Below are 23542 nucleotides of genomic sequence, written 5' to 3'. Positions count from 1 at the left end.
TAAAATAAAATAAAATAGATACCCGCCTAAAGCCTTGTAACTTTTTTGTGTTTTTAGGAAAAAAGTATTGAAACTTAGGGTTTGTTTGAATAGAACTTATTTTGCTGAAATTGAAAATTGAAAACTGAAAATACTGTAGTAAAATAATTTTTAAATGTGTGAATAGTGCCGTAGGACCTATTTTTAATAAAAAAGTTAATAAAAAGTAGAGTTTGTGGGACCCGTGAACAGTGTACTGTTCACAGCAAACCGGGTCAACAGTTGCAGCTGGGGAGAATAAAAAAAAAAAACGCAAAAGAGGAAACGTAGACGGGCAAATGCCCTATTCAAACTGCACCTTAATTCAGCTAATCGACACATTTTAGTGTTTTCAAAGAAAATGTAGGATTTTAAGTCAAGAAAATCAATACCATATTATTGCTGCTCCTCTAAAATGAACTGGATATAATATCATGTTGTACTAGTCTGTACCAGTAATACTTGAAACTTTTTTTTTTTTTTTTTTTTTTTTTTTTAAGTTTTTCGGTCAATACAATAAAAATTGTTAAAATATTAAAAATGAAAAGAAAAAAAAAAGGTTATCAAATATTTTATTTAAGCAAATACATTAGGTAAATGTATTTAGACTGATATTTGAACTTATAAAATATATGAATTTTAAATAATATGTTTTTAAAGATATTAAAAATAAATTATACGCATAAATACATATAAAAAATGGCTTAAAAAACATATAACGAAATATTAAAGTATATAAACAATAGTAATCTCAAAACAATACACAAATATTAATTGATATTGAAATATATTATTCTCTAAAAACAAACCCGAAACAATCTAGTACGTAATTAACTCCATTTGTTTAAATCCCTTCAATTCTAACTGTCAAATTATCAAAAGAAAAAGTAGTTAATAAATTTATGAATTCTATTACCTCAACTAATAAAAAACTATTCAAATAAGGCACTTAAATTTGAATCTTGATTACATCTAAACAAATTGGTGTCTTTTATGAACCTATAGTATCTATCACCTAAAAAAAATTATAGTTAATAAATTCATCTGTTAAATTTGGTTCATATCAAGTTTTGGACCTTGGAAAAAGATAAGAAAGTTTCATTTATTCAATTATGACAACGCTGTTTCAAGGGAAACCAAAGCTAGGATGAAAGTCCACAAGGAGAAAAAAAAAAATAAAGAGCAAAGAAAAGAAACTGGTATGAAATTTCTCTATGAAATTGATTGTACATGACCATATGGCCAACATGTTCCCCGTAAAGTTCTAGTCAATGTAGGCCCTGACCTAATTCTAGTCAATGTGGCTAAGTCTTAAACTGATTGATATAAGTTGTTTTTTAAATTTATCTCATTTCTAAATCATTATATGAGAATTAAAAGTGAAGTTTTGTACAAGAAAAAATTACAACACAACTTATTTAGATTAAAAAACCCTAGTAAATAGATATAATATAATGAATATACTATCTTTTTATTGGACATCTAACATCAAATTACCCCTGAATTAATAATCATGTGAGCAGTATTTTCATCAATGATGTCTATAAAATTAAGTATGTTCACAAGTGTATGGAAACTTATGTTTGTAAATTATAGATTTTCTCACCTGAAGTCAAAATCTTGGCTTTGCCTTTAACATTGCATATCTAATTTGGAGATTCTTTTAGAGAATATATATATATATATATATATATATATATATATATATATATATATTTTGTTACTAAGAACAATAATAAATAAATAAATTGAATTTCACAACATTCAAAAAATCATTTAAATAATAATAATTCACATAAATTACAATTTACCATAAAAATTGAGAACATAGGAGAGATGTTACCTTGATGATACTTCAAAGTGGATATCATAATATGATATATATTTTACCATCAATTCATGAGTTTTTTAGATGGGGAAGTTGAGACGTGGACCATGTTACTATCTTGAAACAATACATGCCATTTACGGAATTTTCGTGTAGTAAACTAATATTGCGCATGCCGCCCATGGAATATAACAACCCAGCCACCTTACTAATTATTCTTACAAGGCTACATTGCTTGTAGGATATGAAGCTCTCAACATAGCACTTTTCTTACCTAGAAATATAGAATAGAGAAGAACATATTTTTTCAAAGTAAGAAGAAGAGAAAGTAGACATTAAATGTTAGCTCAATACTTCAAAATGATTATTTTCTATCTTCTTCTTATTTCTTTTTATCTAGAGCAATGCTATAGGGACAAACTATTTACAACATTTATACAAACCGTTGATGTGTCCAACTTTTTATTAGTTTTCATCTAGGCTCACCATTAACATCACTTTTTCATTTACCAATAATCACTCACCATCTCAACAAGTTGTAAAATTTTTTGTAAAAATATTTGTATCTATAACATTACTCTTCTATCTATATAATAGCCGGGCATGCACCTTGTCTCTAGCTTAAAATTGGCGTAGTTTCCTTTTTCTCTTGTTTTCTTTTTCCTTTTTCAATTTTTCTTTTTTCCACACTAATCTTCATCGTTTGCACAGTCTTCAAAAACATTTTCCCCTATTGTTTCATGACAATTTCAAAAGGAAATTTTTTTTTACTCAGTTTAACTATAAAATTGGTTGTAGCATTAAGTTACAACCTTACTTAATATCTTTTTATTAGATTTGAATTTTGACAAATCCACCATTGGATTACAACTTCTTCTTATATCCCCCACACTTGCAAAATTTTTAGAAAATTAAAAATCAATAGTTATTTCATCAACAAATTTTTTAAATTGCAAGTTTTTATAATTTAAAATTATGCATAAAATATAATCTTGTAAATCATATAGTAAATGACATCTGATTGACAAAATTTAACATGTGTATTGAGAATGTAAAGAAAATACAATTCAACGGTTAGATTTTCAAAATATGAAGTAATGTTTATTTTATTGAGTAAGGTTGTAACCTTATACTACAATAAATTTTGTAGCTAAACCTTATCCAAATAAAAACTCACCTAAATCCTTGTAACTTTTTTTTTTTTTTTAGGAAAAAAGTAGTGTAACTTAATTCAGTTATTGACACATTTTAATGTTTTTAAAGAAAATGTTGGGTTTTAAGTCATGAAAGTCAATACCTTTTTTTTTTTTTGGTTGAATAAAAAAAGAGAGTCTCTGGTGTAGGCTCATCGACCCCACACCATGTGACGGCAATGGATAATACTACGTGTACCACACAAGCCTTACTGGGGCTATCGGTCGAACTGCTTCTCTCTAGGTGCAGAATGGCAATGGATAATACCACATGTACCACACGAGCCTTGTTGGAGCTATCGATCGAACTGCTCCTCTCTAGGTGCAGAATGAGGACTCCTACTATCAAGCCACATCCCATGTGGTTATGAAAGTCAATACCATTTTGACCATTTTACTATTCCTCTAAAATGAACTAATAAAGTAACATGTTGTACTAGTCTGTACTTTGTACCAGCTGTATCTAAGATTTTTTTAGTGTTTCAGCTAGTACAATAAAAAAATTGTTAAAATATTAAAAATGAAAAGAAAAATAAATGTTATAAAATATTTTATTTTAGCTAATACATTAGGTAAATGTATTTAGGCTAATATTTGAACTTATAAAATATGCGAATTTTAAATAATATGTTTACAAAAATATAAAAAATATAAATGATATACATAAATACATTAAAAAATGGCTTAAAAAATATATAACAATACGATAATACCAAAACAATAGACCAAAATTAATTTATACTGAAATATATCATTCTCACAACATAACTTAAATAACCTCTGTACGTAATTGACTACATTTGTTTAAAACCCTACCATCCCCAAAGTCAGATTATCAAAAGAAAAAGTAGTTAATAAATTCATGAGTTCCCTCAAGTTACCACAACTAAAAACAAATCTACTCAAACAAGCCACTTAAATTTGAATCTCGATTACATCAATAGAAATGGGTGTTTCTTATGAACCTATAGTATCTATCATTTAAAAAAAATTATAATTAATAAATTCATCTTTAACTTTGGTTCATATCAAGTTTTGGACTATTGGAAAAGAATAAGGAAGTTTCATTTATTCAATTATGATAAGAGGTACTCTTTCAAGGAAAACCAAAAGCTAGTATGAAATTCTAGAAGGAGGAAAAATGAAGAGCAAAGACAAAAGAAAAGAAGCTGCTATGAAATTCCACAAGGTGGCCAACATATTCAACGTTTCTTTGTCAAGTCTTAAATTGCCAAGAAGATGGACTCCGTAAAATTATAGTCAATGCCAAACAAGTCAGGAAACACAAACTCTTACCCTTTTTTCTGGATTTAAAAAAAAAAAAAAAAAAAAAAGTTGAAAGGGGATGACTAGTATGGCTTTCCTATGTAGGTGCAATCATAGTAAAACCCTAGCCACTCCTAGGTTAAAACTGCACTTCATAGATACTGTTTTGCTAGGTGAACAGCTTACAAGTGGGGTATAATATTCTTCCATATGACGCTTTGGATTTTGGCCTCTGTGATTGTCGCTAATGGCTCAGCCTCCACCCATTCAGTAAAGTAATCCATTGCAATGACCAAAAATCTAACTAGCTTCTTCCCTGACGGAAATGGGCCCATAATGTCGATCCCCCACTAAACCAAGGGCCAAGGTGTGGTTACTGGTGTCATTGGTTCTCCTAGACATTGGCAAACCATTGGAATTTGTCACATGCTTTGACAAGGTCATTTGTATCTTTTTGTAATACAAATGGGTGTTTTTTTATGAACCTATAGTATCTATCATTTAAAAAAATTTATAATTAATAATTTCATTATACTTTCAACCCTGTTTTCAAATATATCACTACTGAACATAGCTTAAGTTTTGTCTCTTTAGGAACGGATCTTATACCTCACCAATATGTCTTTCTCACCCAAAACTGAATTTTGCCTCTGAAGCTTGTCTAAAACTGAACTTTGTGACTCTCAGGTGCAACTGATAGACAATTTCACCAACAAGAAAGGAATGACCAGTCATTGTTATAGGATTGCATATCGGTCAATGGAACGTTCACTCACGGATGAGGAAATTAATGAGTTGCAAGGAAATTAATGAGTTGCAGGTATTTCATATGATAAAATTTTGCTGACGTTTCATTTTGTTGAGTATGTTTTTGGTGAAGATGATTAATCATTTCAAGTTTGTTTCTTTAATTGTGGTACGCAGCGGAATGTAAGAGAGCAGGAGCAGAGCAAGTTGAATATTGTTCTTCGATGAGGGGTTCTAGTGCAGTCTGCTACTTATATCATGTAAAGTTCTCCGCACAAAAAAAGAAAAAAAAAAGGGACAACCAAATGTAACTTTTTTTAAAGAGAGAACCAAAAGTATTTGAATCATAATTCCATGGAAATTTTCATCTTCTATATGGTTACATTAACAAGATAACTTTTATCCCTAAAATTCTCCATATTTAGTTATAAGTTAGAACTTGATATTCATCATTTAGAAAGCCATCGCTTGAAATTCTTCCTCGTACTCTTTGAATATCATCTTAAGTTTGTTGGGAATTTTAGGAGACATCAATAGAAAACAAAAAATTGAAGTAGACTTAGAGGCATAAAATAGCTATTTTCCTTTAAATGATATTTGCCGCCACTCAATTGAGTTTGTTAATGGATTCAAGGCAAATTACTTTCATGATAAAATTAAGCATGGATTTTATATATAAGTAGAAATCTTGAGGGATTCTGTGAATTTTTCTCTAATGTTTTGTAAAATCTGTGAATAACTGAAAATGAACAGCTTAATGGAGAAATTGTCTTTCAAACGCCACTTATTGGTGATAAAAATCGGTAAATATTGTTTTTCCTTAATTTACATATCTTTCCCCACACTCAGGTGGCCTGGAATTGAATCCCATGCTACCGAGTCAGTAGCCCAGTACGCAATTTGCAGTCTAATGTTCATTTAATAATATGTAGTGTATGTAGTATGATGTGCATGTAATCTATGTATTATTGGAGAGGGAGAGAACTCTCCCATACAAAGTCCAAACTCCAAATAACATTTTCAATTCTCTAGGAGCAGTCACTAGAGGTACACCATATGACTTCCTGTGATGTCTTTACGACACATTGGACATCTGGGCGATCTCGCCCCACTGTCTCTACAAGTCTGCAATGAAATAACTATAGTCAAAATAATTACAATAAAATGTAAATCAGGGAGAGGTGAAAAGCTCAATTTATCAATGAGTTCAGCTCACCACGTGCCCACAGCCGAAGGCCCAGTCCCTTGGATTCGTTACACAAATAGGGCAGACCTATAAACAAATTGGGCAGAAAATAAATAAGTGATCTCAAAAAACTGCAGTGAGCAAAACTCATGTCATGTGGACCAAAAAACTAGCTTGGACAAGTTAACCCTGTAACTATAAGAGCCCCTACCTAAGTCAAGCTGGTTAGACCATCATACAAAAGGCAAAAACTAGGTTGAAATGTTAACGGGTTTTGACTGGGCAGCTAGCCAGGTAGAGCATTTGTTCACTCTTATTTCTAATAATGCATAATTTCATATATATATATATATATATATATATATATATATATATATGTGACAAGTAATAAACTTTCATTATTAAATTGGCTAATTCATGCTCATGATAATGAGAACTCCATAACTTAAAATAATCACAAAAAATTATAAATAAAATGAAGTGTATGAGGGTGTTACAATTTGTAAGACCCCACACTCAAAGAGTCAAGACCAATCAAACAAAGTACAAATCTATTTCTCAAAAAAAAAAAAAAAAAAAAAAAAAAACAAAAACAAAAACAAAAACAAACGAACAAACAAACTGCAAATCAACAATTCTTCTAGTTGATTACTTGATCTGTCTGTATTCTCAAAAGTATGGCTATTTCAGTCCCCAATGAATCCCAAAAGTTATAAACACCAAACTCCATAAACCATAAGAAACATCATAGTGAATCAACAAATGATCTATCATCTCTCCATTGCACTGCCACATACAACACCACCCAACTAAGGTATATCCCTTCTTGATTAGATTATCATCAGTAAGAATTTTCTCCCAGGTTTCAATCCAAACAAAGAATAAGACCCAAAACCTCCATAACCAATATAACGAACAAAATGAATAACTGGTTATCTTGTCATAATCTCTATGAATTACTAAGGAAGCCGTGAATAGCATATATACAAGAATGAATCCAACCGTTCCAATTCTCCGTAGATCCCATCCTCCCCAACAGATATATGAACTCATCACAACTAATGTGACCATAAGCCTTTTCAATATCTAACTTACAAATCATGCTAGGAATCAACAATTGATACAACTATACAAGCATTTGTTAGCAATTAGGACAAAGTCAAGAATTTGCCTACCACCAACAAAGGCATTTTATCACTCAGAAATAAGATTATCTAGTACCATTTTCAACCTATTAGCCAGCACCTTCACCAATAATTATACACACTTTCACTAAACAAATAGGACGAAAATCTTTAATATTAACAACATTGCTCTTCTTAGGGATTAGAGCAATAAAAGTATCATTAACAGATTTGTCAATCTTACAATACCTATAAAACTCCACAAAAAAAAATTCATCACATCAGCTTCTACCACCCTCCAATAATGTGTACGTACCCCTTCTCAAGTAGCATATCAATCATATTAAACACCCTAACAATGTCAGAAAAATCAAACATTTCAAAGCTAAACTAATTGAACCTTAATCTCTCACTTAGGTATCTGATGACATTGAATTCACCTGCATTACACCAAGATGCATCCCACCTTTCTCTCATCACACCACTTAGTTCCTCCCACATAAGACTCCTTATACTATCGTCATTCTACAGCCTGGTATAGGCTTACCAGCCATCTTCAACCCACTTTAGCAAGGAAGCCAGCAAGAATGCCCCTATCAACTTTTCCAGTACTCTTTTTCCCTCATTAACAAAACCTCCCCAGTTGTACCCATGGCATCCCCAAATACTTTGAACAATATTGGACGCCATTTTATCAATCTTAATCTCTTACCCCCTTCAGCACGCACAACCTTGATCTCTGCCAGAAGCACAAGGATCAATCTGTATAGATAAATCAAATATTTCATATTTATATAATTATAATGGAATTCCTTAGCAACCTAGCTCAGTGTATGTGTCATGGACTCTGGAAATGATAAATAAACATACTCAATTCATTGCCAAACACACTATCATATTGGATGGGGGGGCTGCCCTGTATAATATTTGAATGCAGAGGTGTACCAGAGTTCAACAAGGCCACTTCAAAATTGAGAAAAAAGAGTGAACAATCTAGTAGACGAGAAGTAAAGGCTCACATAGTGCCAAATGGTGGCTTCAGGAATTCTATTTCATATTGAGTTCTTTGTTGTAAATGAGGCATTTCCTTATCTGTTCTAAAGTGATATGTACTTTTCTGCTTCTGTGAGCTAGTTTCTCTTTCTGTTTTTAGGAAATATTAATCTGTTAGATGGGTATTGACTGTGTTTGCAGCCTGATGCTGTGCAAACTTCTTGTTGATTCTTTGATATAAGATTCTGATTCATTAAAAATCACAAAACAAAACAACACACACACACACACACTCTGTATATAATCATACCAAGGGGTTGCTTGTCTCACAAGTTGGAGGAACTGGTGGAGGGTGTGGAATGATTTGCTTTGCTCTTCCTGTCGCATGTCTTTTTTCCAATAGAGTAGATGCAGATTAGAAAGAATTCACAAACTAGTTCAAACTCAATTACATGACATTTATATTTCATCCACAATTGGGTTTAGAACAACTGGAACCATGAAACAAATTGTCTCCCCCCTCCCCCCTTCTAAATAGCAAATTAGAAGCAGACTAAGTATTAAGGTTTTGCCCTCATTTAAATTATTGGCTGTTCAAGTACCTCCATTATGCACACCAGAGATCTCATTTCAGAAATTTTTAACCAAATACTTGAATATTAGGGTTGGGGTTGGGTAGCTCATCTTCAACTTGTTCATCTTCCACCTGTTCATTGAAGGGTGAACTAGGAAAGGGATCAGTGATATCTAGTGGTTGGACAGAGAAGTCTACAAGAGAATCAGGAGCAACTACAGGAGGATCAGGAGCAGCTACAGAAGGAATATGTGCCTCATCTGGAAAAAGATCTAAAACAGATGAGGAAGATAGGGAGGCATGAAAGTGAGAGAGCTCGACAAAGAGGCGATGTTCCCAAAAGACAACATTGCGGGAAACACGAAGACGATAAGAGACAGGGTCATAACACCGATACCCCTTTTGAGTTTCACCATAGCCAAGAAAACAGCAAAGCCTTGACTGAGGCTCAAGTTTGTTATGCTTATGTGGCTGAAGAAGAACGAAACAAGAAGAACCAAAAGAGCAAAGGTGGTGATAGTCTGGAGATGACCCAAAAAGGCGCTCATATGGAGTTTGATTTTGGATAACCGGACTCGGAATGCGATTAATATTATGAACAGCATGAAGAGCAGCTTCGCCCCAAAAAGGAGCAGGAACTTTGGCAGAGAGAAGAAGAGCACGAACAGTGTCAAAAATATGACGAAGTTTCCGTTCGGCTCTACCATTTTGCTGAGAGGTACCTGGACAAGTTAGTTGATGAACAGTGCCATAGGAATGCAAAACAGCTTGGAAAGCATATTGAGTATATTCAAGAGCATTATCAGATCGAAAAATTTTGATGCGTTTGGAAAACTGAGTTTCAACCATTTTTGCAAAATTAGAATATACTTGCAATAATTCAGAACGATGTTTCATATTAAAAATCCAGCTATAGCGAGAGCAATCATCAACAAAGACAACAAAATATCGAGACCCACCAATACTAGAGACAGAAAAAGGGCCCCAAACATCAGAATGAATAAGGTCAAAGATATTAGTGGATATTGATTCACTAGTATTGAAAGGCAAAGCTGGTTGTTTTCCTAATTGGCATGAAACACAATCAAAATTTTTTGTAGACACTGAACCTAACAAACCTCTAGAAGCTAATTGTTGTACCCGAGAGGAAGATGCATGACCAAGTCGAGCATGCCAAAGTGCAAGGGAAGGAATTGAAGAAGCTGTAGCAGTTGCAGCAACAGAAACAGGAGCAACAAGTGGAAGACGAAGGTTGTCCACGGGAAACATACGCCCAACTCTGGGACCAGTCCCAAGCTCCTGTCCCATCCTCGGATCCTGCACAATACACCCAGAATAATCAAAGATAATGCGATAACCCAACTCAGCTAATTGTCCAACAGAAAATAAATTATAAGAAAGGTCAGGAATATTAAAGACTCCAGGAACCGAGAGATTGGAGGTCACAACGGAACCTATATTATGACCAGACATTGTGGAACCATTTGCTGTGCGAATATTAAGAGGGTGCGGTGCAGGTTTAAGGTCAGAAAATAAGGACGAGTGAGGTGTCATGTGATTGCAACAAGCAGAATCCATAAGCTAAGAGGTAGGAGACATACCAGATAAAGCTGAGAGAGAAGAGGAATAAGATGCATTACCAACCGTACGAATGACATTGACGATGATATTTATAAGGTCATCTCTGGAAATGGTGAAAGTGGATCCAGAAGACTGAGACTTTGCAGAGACGGGAGCCATAGGTTGGACACTCTCAGTGTTAGCAACAGTAGCAGCAGAAATGGAAACAGCTGATTTGTTGCGTTGATAGCAAGTCTCAATATTATGGCCAAAACGTTTGCAAAAATTGCAAAAACGTTTGTTGGATTGTCGGCGACGATTATTGCAAGAGGAAGAAGACTTGTCTTTATTCTTCATTTTGAAGTAAAATATGCAAAAATAGACTGCACAAATGAAATCTACGTGAAAAACTGGGTAAGGAGAACTTGGACAGAAAAAGTCAACCCTCGAAAAGTCAACGGTCAAAGTCAACGGCTGGTCAACGGTCAACTGTCAGTCAACGGTCAGCAGATGATGTCACAGGATGACGTGGCGATGACGTCAGCAGAACAGTGGATGCTGACGCAGCTAGGGGATGACGTCAGCAGACCAGGTTCCGGCGCGTGAGAGCGCGTGGAGGCGCGTGCAAGGAAACTGCGGCGTGTGGTGGCGCGTGTGGCGCGTGATCAGCGTCGCAGCAGCTTTGAGCGGCGCGTGGGGGCGCGTGCGGTCTCCGATGGCGGGGAGGCTTCCACTAATGTGTAGATCGGCGCAGGACGATCTCAGTGGTACCTTCAAAAATGAAATCGGAGCAATATTCGCAGCGGTGATGCAAGGAGCAGTGGTCTGTGCAGTGTGAAACTCCTTAACGACGGCGGTTGCAGGTCCGGAACCCAAGGACGATGGCTGGATGACGTCGGAGGTTCAACGACGAGAGGCTGCGGCGGCAGTTGTGATGGCGGAAGCGTTAGTAAAAGAAAGGAAGTCACACTAATGAAGACAAGACTGCTAAGAAAAGATCAGAGCAGTGGCTCTGATACCATGTTAGAAATACAGAATAATTGTATTGTATTTCATAAATAAAAGAATATACATCACTGCCTTTATATAGGAGGCATATGTGTGCAGTACAAGTAGAATGTAGTACAAGTACAATTGTGCTATACAAGTAACCTAATTGGGCCTAAAACCCATAACATAATATACATTAACAGGAATGAACAAGGAACCCTACCCAAGAATGCCAATTTCAACTGCTGCTTTGTACTGGAAAGGGATCTCCATTAGGGCAGCTAGAGCAAAAGCTATTTCTTTCTCAGTGAATGTTGCATTTGTAGACATAATTTCACCAAGGTTAACCATCTACATACAAAGAAAAGATACTATTTAGAAGTCAATGCATGAATTATATTCAACACATATGGCATTCAAAGTTAATTGTATGCTGCTACTGCAATACCTGGAAATTTTGACATTTATGTGCACAGAGCTCATCACCAAAGTTCTTCATGTCTTCCGAAGGTCCATCACCGACTCTGACCAGAACAATTGAGAGTGGATATGACCTGGACAATAAAATTAAAATTTCAATTCCATTAGTTCAACACCACTGCTTTTACTTAAGCAATTGTGTTTAATGTATCATTGATACTTTGATGTCAGTGTCTTTACCAGATCCACTAGTTTCTTATTTAAAAAGACGGTTGTGAATTATTGTACAACATTTACTGAAAATAAAGGAGATGAAAGCTATACGGTACATAATCTTTAAATTTTTAATGTTAAGACTCAGGAAAGCTCATTAACTTGTTCAACACTTTCTTTCAGTGTAAAGTACAGCATTCTTCATTACTGATATGCTACAAACAATATTAGGATGGGAGTATATGAAAAAGTTTTTGAAACATTCTAAACAATAATAGCCCACGATTCATAGTACAAGGCAAAAAAAAATTCCTCTCTTTTTTGTGAGTAAAATAAATTTATTAGCCCCAAAAGAAGCATAGTTACAATTCAAAACTCAGCCAAAAGGGCTATGAAACTCTCCAACAGACCTTGCCCATCACAACTTAGAGACTGAAATGACCAACAGTATAGTGCTTCGCAAATAACTTATCCTACATTATTCAGAGTAGCTGTATAGCCATTTTTCAAAAAGAAAAGTTGAGCCTTACAACAGATTCATTGGCATTTCTAATATCCCTATCAGTTTGTACATATTTTCTTATGATGAATAATTCAGTATGTACATTATGGTATGCATTTATTTCTCTCCTTCCACAAAAAATAATTTTTTTTGATCTCTTTTGACATGGTAGCCAAAACATTATCTCATATTTGCAGTTGCCCATTCAACAAAATTACTCAAACCTGAGACTGACATATTTTAAGCCAGATTTTCTAGCATCCCATTTCCAGACTCTATTAATGAAAGAAAATGGAGACTAAATGGTGCATACTCCATTGTCTCAGGTATAACAACAAAGCCCTAGGGATAATTTCTTCACTGCCACAAGCAAATCAATCATGTTTGGGATTGACTTTGGGGAGCCAAACCACTCAATAACAAAGAACTTCAAGTAAAAGGATTTTCAAAATTTTGGCAAGCAATTTCTGCCCATGTCAGAAACTTTATCAACCTTTCATATGCCAGCATTGTTAAGAATCTCCTCAATTGGAGACATAAAGGCCTTCCAAGGATGGAGATGTCATACTAAAAAGAGTTGCCTTTATGGATATCAAGATAGCTCTGAGAGGGGGGTGGGGGGAGGTAAAGATTCAACAGAAGCCTGAAACAAGAAATTTAATTCCATCAATCTGCAAGGCTCTACCTCGCATTGACAATTGATTTGAGTGTTTCCTCCTCTTGTGGACTTAGATCTTTACCACTTGTATCGCTGCTTCTTTTAACATACACAATAAAAGACATTACTGTAATAAGAATGATTGTGCGCATGCAACAATTTGTGAGAGAGAGAGATAGCAAAATGGAGGACTTTTGAGGTCAACCTGGCCATCAGAACTGATAAGTAATACATGGTACTGACCACCACTTTTCTCTACAGTGTCGATTGCAGCCTCAATTACACAGGAGCGTAAGAAGTTGGCCCTTAAACACATTTACACAAAAAAACGAAGCTATAAATCTCAACAAATATTATCGACAGGATTTTCTGATGTCAAACCAGAAAGAGTTCATGAGTTTGGTTACAAAAAGCAAATTCCAATTAATGAAATGTTAACTTTCAAATAAACGAACAGAAAACCAACCAGCAAGTTTTGCGTTTTGAGCTATCTTTCTGTAGCAGGACAAAGTTTCTTCAAGACAGTGGCAAGGTGAATGATCACTGTGAAAGCTAAATACTTCCTGATCATGAGTTATCTCTATAACAGAAAATAAATCCAGGGTCATATTAGAAAATATTAGAAACTTCTCCAGATATTCAAATTTAGGGGACTACACGTACCATCACCAAAACCAAAACAAGTAATTAAGTTGTCTTCGTCGAAAGGGGCTAAAGTCGTTCCAATGATAGACATGGCCTTCTCATATGGATTAGGTGCATCTCCAATGCCATGCAGGCTCCGGTTATTGAATGAGACCTTGCCTTCAATAACAAAACTGATGCATTGGCTTCCCGGCAATACAAATCAAATACAAACCATTTTCAAAAATATATGATATCACATTATTGTTAAACCAATAAACGCTTGTCAGAGAAGTAATGACCTTCACAGAATGCCTTCTTCACCGACACTATCTAATAATGCATTATCCTTAAAATGGAGAAAACAATATTCGAGAAGATAGTGAGGAACATAGTAATTGTTATTGGTACAAGTCAGATTACATCCCAGGGTTTTGTAGGTGCAATTATCAACGAGGGGATCCCAATTTTTGCTCATCAATAACTCATACAAAAAGAGATGATTATATTTACTCCACAAACCTGTCCATTCATTGCTCCTAGTGAAATCAATTCCCAAGAGGAGTTTGGATGCTTTTAGACCTTCTTTACTCAATGCTGCACTGACCTGTTTAAAAAGAGAGCCCATTCAAAACTTCATAATTTCAAATTCATGAAAGAAAAAAAAAAAAATATATATATATATATATATATATATATATCTATATAATCTATATAATAACTAATAGCCGAAACGTTTGACTTTTCGTTGACCGCTCCTCATTGCGCCACGTGGCTATATAAATTTATGCCACGTCTATATATTTAAAAACACAGAATGATGTGTCCGGTCGTTAGGCCTGCTTAAGAAAACAGTTTTAGTTGCTACTGTTTGGTGTTTGGTTGCACCAATTCACTGAGTAGTTATGAATTTCACACCAAAACCTCTCTTATTTATTTATATATTTTTTTTATAAAAGCCTCTCTTATTTGACTCTTTTAAATTCATTTGGTACTTTTAAAAATACTTAAACATTGTGACTTTTCATTTGGTGGAATAAAAGAAACATTTCAGTGATATTTTTACTTTTCAATTCCATTGTGTTTCGTGGCTTATATTAAATTAGACACAACGTTATCCTAAAAAAGACTTTGAAAACTTCAAAAGATCAAGTGTTGCACTCACTCTGAAAATGAGACACTGTACTGTCCACTTAAATTACGTTATCATCCACTATTTCCATTCATTCAACAAAAACAGGCAAAAGAAAAGGAAACTCTTCCCCTGTCCGTTCTCTGTTCGTTTCGTTTCTACAACTCCATACACACAAGGTCAGTATAGCGTTGTTAATTTTCCTGTTTCGGATACTAAATTTGTGTAGTTTACCAAATTTGGTCCACTTTCATTCCATTTGTGTTTTCCGTTTCAAAACAACAGACATAGGGAAAAGAAAATCCAAAATCGCAAACCAATTTTGCCTCTTCAGAAATTGAAAAGTAGACATGGCAAAACGGGTCAGAATTTTCTGACCCGACCCGACCCGACCCGAAAAATACCTGACCCGAACCCGATTTTTTTGACCCGAAGCAAAAACGGGTTGACCCGTGACCCGACCCGTGTTTTGTGCGGGTCAACCCGACCCGACCCGCGACCCGACCCGAACCCGAACCATTTTTTTAAAACTTTTTTTTTTTTGGTAAAAAAAATAGTAAAATTAAGACAATATTGGTTTAATTGTTTATTGTGAGCTTTAAGGAAACAATTGATACATTTACATAACTGCATGCAAATTAATTGAAAAATAAATGGTTGAGCATTCTGTAATGAGTAAAGATTTTTAGATATCAAATAGCAAAGTACATGCCAAGATAATCTAGTTACAGTAAAGTTAAAAACAGATTTAAAATTATAGATATGTGTGAGACACATTCATGAGTGTGAAAATAGTAAAGCCAAAGTATCAAATTAGCATAAATTATGAATGTTTAGATCTATTTTTTAACAATTTATGTTCAAAATAAACGGCTTTTCAAAATAAATTATGATATTTCCTAGAGTATGTGCTGCTTAACAATGATATAATCTTCATAAAAGAGACTAGGTATAAATAAGTAAGCAATCAAACTTTAATGTATATCTCAAATTGAAATAGAGTGTCAACCACAATTGATAATAGATTATAAAATTAATTTTTAAAATTGTAACTTTCTTATATGTTTTTATTCTTTATCAAATGAGTTATCCAATAAGTCATTTGTAAATTTTTTTTTTGGAATGTTGATATTGTGTAAAAATAAAACTTGTATATTTGTTTTACTTATTTTTGTGTTGTTTTGTTTTAGATAGTAATGTTAGGATTTGTATAATTTTAAAATTATTGAATAAATATTAATAAGTTTAACTGAGTTTATTCTTGATATAAGTAGTGAATGCAAAATAATGCATTTTACATCAAGTAATATGTTGCATAACTATCCAAATGGCAAATACATATTGTTTTCTTTATAAAAAAAAATAAAAAATAAAAAATTTCATGTGAAAAATACGGGTCAACCCGACCCAACCCGACCCGACCCGCAACCCGATTGACCCGAACCCGATTTCAACCCGCTTAAAATGACCCGTTTTGACCCGTGACCCGTTTGACCCGTGACCCGATTGACCCGACCCGAACCCGACCCGACCCGCCCGTTTTGCCATGTCTATTGAAAAGAATCCTTTTCTTCTATCAAGAAACAATAGCATCTCTTACAATTTGACCCATTTTGCAACTGTCAAATTCTCCCATTTGATCAGATACACACGGATAAACCCTTTCCTCCATTAAATTCCTTACGCATATTTATTCCTTATTAATTTTTGTTGCTCTCTATCAATTGGTAAGCCCTATATCTTCTCTAAATTTCATTGACTTCTTATGCATTTCATGCATCAGAGTAAGGTATTTCCATGCTCATGCATAATGATTAATTTAGCATTAGTCGAAAACTTGGGTTAGCAGATTTTCATATGAATGTTTGGATTGTGAAAGGGAAGTTAGTCCTAGCCATTGCATTTGGGTGTAAAATTTTGATAGAATCAAAATATGCTGTTTTTCTTGACAGTAGCAGGTTTAATTATGCACTTGAAGTGTTCAATAAAATGCCTAGAAGATGCAAGGTTGGTTTTTATTGGGATGCTTTGGTCTCAAATTAACGTCTCTACTTTTTTGTTTTGAGAATTTTTCCAGAGTGAAATTTTGAGTAGAAACAAACAAATAAATAGCAAATAGTTTGTTAAAAAAATGTGTTACCGCATATTAAGGGATTATTTATTTAATATGGTTGTGTGATTATTTACTTTTTGATAGTTTGTTTGGTGTGTGTCTATCTTTCATCTCTCTCTTATGTCATTTTAAAAAACCTTCTTACCCTTTCATTTTTTGTTGAAATTCAGATTTGCTAAGTTTTTCCTATCAAATACTAATAATTCTTAATATGCCAAATTTTCGAGGGCCTCATTTACATTGTCGCTTATAAGTAATTTTGTATTTTCAATGACATTTTTTTCCTCATGTGCTAATGTAGATCTATATATCTGCTCTGGCTTATAAGACAGTTGGTAGCTATTCAAGCCTCCTAAGGTCTTTCTTTCCTTCCTTTTATCTCTAATTTACAGTATAAAGGCTTTTTCATATAAATTTACTTCACGTCCTTCATCATTCAGTACATATTCAAACTCCTCTGAGTAAATATTTAACGTTGAATTGATTTTAATTAGTTTTTTTTTTCATATAAATTCTGTAGATGTATTCTTAGTTTCAACTAAATTAATGACTTTTCTATGTAGATTTCCTATCTCCTCTCACATTGTTTTTCCAATAGCAATCCACTGTTAGTTTTTTTGCTCTCTCTGATTTTATTTATTTTTATTTTTTTCAGTAAATTTGTAATTATTTTTGGCTAATCCAAAGTCCGTTTGGCTGTGCATTTGATCTGAACTTGATGTGGTTTTTCATGTGATTAAGTTTCAATCAAATGAGAAACCAGTTAGTAAGATGTAATGACATAACTATTTGCACATTTAATAAGTAGCACTGATCAATTTGTTTGTGGATTAGTGAACTCAAGAAAACCAGTTAGTGAGATGTAATGAATTGTCTAACCATGCAAAGTCTCTTCTAACAACTTGGTGCAGGGTTGCATCTAAAAGAAAAATCGAAAATGGTTGCTCTTGATGTTGTTAATAAGGAAGCTATTAATCTAGCATGTTCTTTTAAAAATTATACTCTGTTATCATCTTACGACATGCCAACTTTATCTTAATGAATGTTCCAGTTAATGAATATTCTTTGTGAAAATTCATAGCTGCAAATATTAGAATAATAAATGTTATTAGCTTTCATAGTTTACTTAAAAAAAGAAAAAAAGAAAAGAAAAAAAAAAAGAAGCTTCATAGTTAGATGATGGAGTTTAGTGGGCTCAATTGATACTTTAGTAGAATATATTTTGTTCTGCCACAAACAACCATTTTTTTTATCCTTTATTTTGTGTGGAATTACAATCAATTGGAAGAAATTAGATCTTTCATGTTTAATTCAAGTAGGTATGAATACTTTGATTTGCCTAGAATCAAGAAGCATGAAATGGATGGAAATGCAAAGAAATTTTCATTACTTTATCTTATTTGATTGGTGCTAAATTAGAATTTGCTTCATGTTGGAAATCTAATCCCTAAAGAAGTTTTTGAGTATCTTAATTGTACAAGAATGGATTTGACCTTTGATCAATTGATCTTATGCAATTCAAGAAAGATAGGATTTGTTTAGATACAAACTTGAGGAGGAAAATGTTAGTAAAGAAATGTTTAAATTTTATATTCAACCCTTCTTTTTTATTTTGCCATTATTGCTTGCTCAATCTCCCTCATTGATTGGTTCTTCTATTCCTTGAAAACAACTTTTTGTTGCTCTTTGGGACCACGATTTAACTTTTCCTGAGGTGAAATGCAAATTATATTGAAATGAAAATTTCCATCCATAATAAGTGGAAGCATACAAGCATAAACAAATTATTTTTGTATTTATTTGTATATGAGTTTCATTGTTATATTATTACAATTTTAACGTTGAATTTGTTGTATGAACCTATGGTATAACCTCAAGTTACTATTAATATTTAGTCATTTGTTCATATATCCTTTAGAGATAACATATATAATATTATATCAAGATTAATATGAAATTAATTAACATTTTATATATTATTACTTAATAAAGAAAACAAATATGTATAATATGTTAAAATAAAAATTTTGAACTTTCTCGTGCATAGCACGGGTTAGCGACTAGTATATATATATATGAATCAGATGATGTTGCAATGTTATTCTGCAGCATATGCATTTTTGCCATAGATTGCCATAGTTTCGGACTCCAAAAAGTCCAAAGTGAAATGATTTGATGAATAGGAAACATACAAATTGTCAGCATTGGTTACTTAAATTTTAGCACTCTGCTACAAGCCATAGTTTTGAGCATATTTGGGTTATAACTGGACTGTTTCCTATGAGTGCTGATCCATAAAAATCAACAAAAGCAAGAACTCCGACCACTGATACTGTCAACCGTCTGTAAGATGTTTAATGTCAATACAATAAAGACCTTGTATTACATGTGGTATGACAGGTTTTGTATGAGAAATATAGGAGATGATCTCGCTCAAGATCATAATCTGCGTCTCAAAACTACACTAATGAGAGGACACTGAAAAAATTATCCTTAGGCTTACCAAGTAAGGTCTCTCTCTCTCTCTCAATCTGGTTATGGCATTGGGTTTCAATTTGAGTTTGAAGCTCCCCCGGTTTTAGGTTTGAATTGGGTCAAAGAAACAAGTTTGGGTATAGAATTTCGTGTAAATATTTTGATAAAATAACAATTTGTCATGCCATCAAAAAACCACATCATTACTCTGTTAGACATGGAAGTGAACAAAAGACCGATAGCGCTCATTTTCTAAACCTTTGGGACAAAACGCTTAACAAGTAAAGTTTAAGGATCACCAATGTATTTCGGCCTTCACTTTATATCAAGTTTGTCTAGAATCATATTAGAACCAACTTTACCTAAAATACATTTAAAATTCTCAAATTTAAAACTTCATTCTGGTGGGAATAAACATGTGAAAACATCATTTTTTTTTTTTTTTTCTCAACAAAAACACCAAAAAATTTAAAAATATGATTTTGCAGAGAATGTATATATGGAAAAACCAAAGATATTTGATCTCATTTTGGACCAAAAAGGTGCCAAACGATAAAGAATTAATACCAAATTAATGATCAGTGCGAAAACAGAGTTTGAGGTCCTGTGAAGCGCTGCTGATACTGATAGTGATAGTAAACGTAGAATCCTTATCACTGCACTTAAAATGAAAAGAGAGGGAAGCAAAATAACCTCCACAATGGAAGAGTAGCCATGAGCCATTCCTTTTACTATGCTGGTGTTCCAGTTAGTGTAGGTAAGAACTCTGAAACATCAACATTTATATACAACTCAGTTCATTTACAAGTTGCTAAAAAAAGAACTAGTAGCTAGCTATCCCTTTTAGAGAAAGATATAATTGTTCTAAAAAAAGAACTAGTAGCTAGCTATATATACCTGTGAGCTTCATGTTGTGACTGACGAATGTCTACGCTTACAAAATTAGAATCCCAATTCCTGTGGAATCCGAAATCCTTCTTGTTTTTAGATGCCTTTAATCCCATCGTCTAAAATGCATTCCATCGTTTTTATGCTTTGAAGTGTTGCTTGCCATCTTGTTTCTCCATATATACATTCTTGCCTTCTTGCCTTCTTGTTTCTCCATATATAACATTGTAGGCGAACCCGAAAACAATTTTTGAGAGTGACCGTTTATGTAGAAAGGAGGTGCAGCCAAAACGGTCAAGAAAATATTTAAAAAAAAACAAAAAGAAAACGGTGTCGTTATGCATAACAGTCACTAATATGTTCGGATTTTTTTTTTTTTTTTTTTTTTTTAATACAGAAACAGTGTCGTTCCATATAAAACTCTGGTCAAAGTAAAGATGCAATCTGATTGGTCGGCTTGCTAAGCTTCGTTTCCCGCTGCCTTCATCGTCATGTGGTCAAACATGTGATATAGAGAGTTCTATAAGGTTTCTTTCGATTTTCGGCAAAAACTCATACCCTGGCTGTTTCTCAACATCAATACTATCTTGCACCACATTAATCATTCAAAATCATGTTAGAACTGTTTGTGAAGTAGTGTGGGATACCAAGTTGAATCACAATCTTACACCGAATTGCACCATTCTATCACATATAATTCAATTGAAATTTTGTTATTAGTCCTTAATCTGACTTTAAAATGAATGGAATTTGTTCTGAGGTTTGATTAATGTTGTTTAAAATTAAAATCTGCATCTTTTGTTATGGGTAATTTGGACATTTTAATAGTTTTAGTTGATTTGGGGCTTCCATCATTCTAGGGTTATTTATTTATTTATTTATTTTAAATACTAAGTAATTTTAACACATATAGGAATGGAAAAGAAGGTTTTCAAAAAATTGACAGTGATACATATCTAAAAAGACCTAGCTCTGGTAGTTTTAGTAGTTTCACTGGTATTTTTTTTTTTTTTTTTATCATTTTAGACTTTTTGACAGGTATTTTGATCAATTTAGAGGGGTGTATTTTGGTCATTTCAATGGATCAAGGGTATTTTGAAGGTTTGGGGATATATAGATCATTTTACAAGGGTATTTTGGCCATTTTAGTAGTTTCAATTGTATTTGGAAAATTTAGTAGGCTTAGTGTATTTTGGTCATTTTAGTAGTTTGGGAATATTTTAATCATTTTGAAAGTTTCTAGGGGTATTTTTGAATATTATTTATTTGAGAAGAGAGATGCACTATCAATTCTCTCCACCTCCCATTGAGCACATATTTAGCCAAATATTTGATTAAATATATTTCAGTCCACTACCCCACGTCCAACAATAGCTCTGTCCCTTAATATATAAGACCAATCGATTAAGATGTACTATTTCTCTAGGTTTTTAACGTGTTAGACATACTATTTCTAATGTGATACTCTTAGCATTGTGGTGTCAAACAAAACTATGTCTTATCTAAGCTCAAAGACACAAAACGGTCAAACCCCATTAAATTTCCTTTTATACACGACAATTTATGTTTTCGAAAAGGAAAAACAATCTATGAAAACATGTTTTTATTTATTTAATACAATCGATGAAAATATGTTGATCCTTGAGTGTAATGATATAATCCGTGTTTATTATTATTATTATTATTATTATCTCTCTCTCTCTCTCTCTCTCTCTCTCTCTCTATATATATATATATAGGCAAAACTTAGGTACAGTAACTTAGGTGCAGTACATTAGATTCCCTTTTTAAAACTTGATTAACATTTTCATTAAACAGCGTAAAAGACCAACTATCTCCAGTTAAAAAATTCATCTGAAGCACAAACCAATTTGCACAGGACCCAGCATAAAACCATTGAATTATTGAAACCCAAACATAGACAATAGACCCATTAAATTATTGAAAGAAAATTTAGCATAGAAAAGATAGATCAAAGAGAGAGATTACAAGATCTAAGAGGGTTAGAGAGAGAGAATGAAGTGGAGATAGATCAAGATGAGAGAATGAAAGAGCAGCTGATCCGCCATGGTTAGCTCCCTCAAGCTTCTCTCTTAGCCCAGACCCAAAATAGAACAAATCGGTGAATAATAAAAAGGAGGAGAAAAAAACATGAAAATAGTAAGATTAAACTAAGACCCATAATGCATTATTGGAAAAAGTTGAAAACTTTGATGGGTAGAGAGTACAAACTGAAGCTTCGCGGTGGATTTCTTCATAGGGTATGGGACAGGGAAGGTTAAAGAAATCAACTTTCTCTTCCTTTGTGGGCTTTGGATCCTCCTTATGCATGTGGGCTTTGGATCTTCCTTTCTCTAAATCTAGTGCTGCCATTACTCAGTTGTGATGATTTGGTTTGTAGAGAGAAGAGCTTGAGAAGCCGTCCATGGTGGGCTGAAAGACCTTTGGCATTCTGGGTTTCTTTGATTTATGTATTCTCAAAAGTATGGCTATTTCAGTCCTTCCAAAATAGCCACATCAAACAAAGAGTTAAATCACCCGGTCCAATATAAAGAACAAAATGGATAACTGGTCATCTTGTCTTAATCTCCATGAACTACTAAAGAAGCTGTGAACAGCTGAAATACAAGAATGAATCCAACCCTTCCATTTCTCCCCAAATCCCATCCTCTCCAACAGATAGATGAACGCATCACAACTAATGTGATCATAAGCCTTTTCAATATCCAACTTACACAAATCATGCTAGGAATCGACTCATGAGACGACTATCCAAGCATTCGTTAGCAACTAGGACCAAGTCAAGAATTTGCCTACCACAAACAAAGGCATTTTGTGACTTAGAAATAAGATTTTCTAGTACCATTTTCAACCTATTAGCCAGCACCTTCGCCAATAATTTATACACACTTTTCACTAAACTAATAGGATGGAAATTTTTAATATTAACAGAATTTCTCTTCTTAGGGATTAAAGCAATAAAAATATCATTAAGGGATTTGTCATTCTAACAATGCCTATAAAACTCGAAAAAAAAG

The 23542-nt window shown here is 33.5% G+C and overlaps 2 protein-coding genes and 2 long non-coding RNA genes across 6 annotated transcripts in view; 2 read left to right on the top strand and 2 right to left on the bottom strand.

Annotated features, from left to right (window-relative positions):
* LOC126720293 (rust resistance kinase Lr10-like) overlaps nucleotides 1-23542 on the bottom strand; it is a 139491-nt gene that overhangs the window by 7387 nt on the left and 108562 nt on the right. The gene's annotated exons all lie outside the window — the stretch shown is intronic.
* Nucleotides 1-23542, top strand: part of LOC126720292 (rust resistance kinase Lr10-like) — a 76515-nt gene that overhangs the window by 29301 nt on the left and 23672 nt on the right. The gene's annotated exons all lie outside the window — the stretch shown is intronic.
* Nucleotides 5819-8745, bottom strand: LOC126720301 (uncharacterized). The gene is made up of 3 exons (XR_007653335.1): nucleotides 8666-8745; nucleotides 6269-6325; nucleotides 5819-6177 (listed from the first exon to the last, which is right to left on the bottom strand). It is a non-coding gene; the product is annotated as an uncharacterized LOC126720301 (long non-coding RNA).
* LOC126720300 (uncharacterized) lies at nucleotides 15017-19047 on the top strand. Its single transcript, XR_007653334.1, has 4 exons — nucleotides 15017-15207; nucleotides 16981-17035; nucleotides 17443-17498; nucleotides 17705-19047. It is a non-coding gene; the product is annotated as an uncharacterized LOC126720300 (long non-coding RNA).

Source organism: Quercus robur, chromosome 4, assembly GCF_932294415.1.
Source record: "Quercus robur chromosome 4, dhQueRobu3.1, whole genome shotgun sequence".
Lineage (NCBI taxonomy): Eukaryota > Viridiplantae > Streptophyta > Magnoliopsida > Fagales > Fagaceae > Quercus > Quercus robur.
The sequence above is the reverse complement of the archived record's forward strand: the minus strand, read 5'-3'. Positions and strand labels throughout refer to the sequence as shown.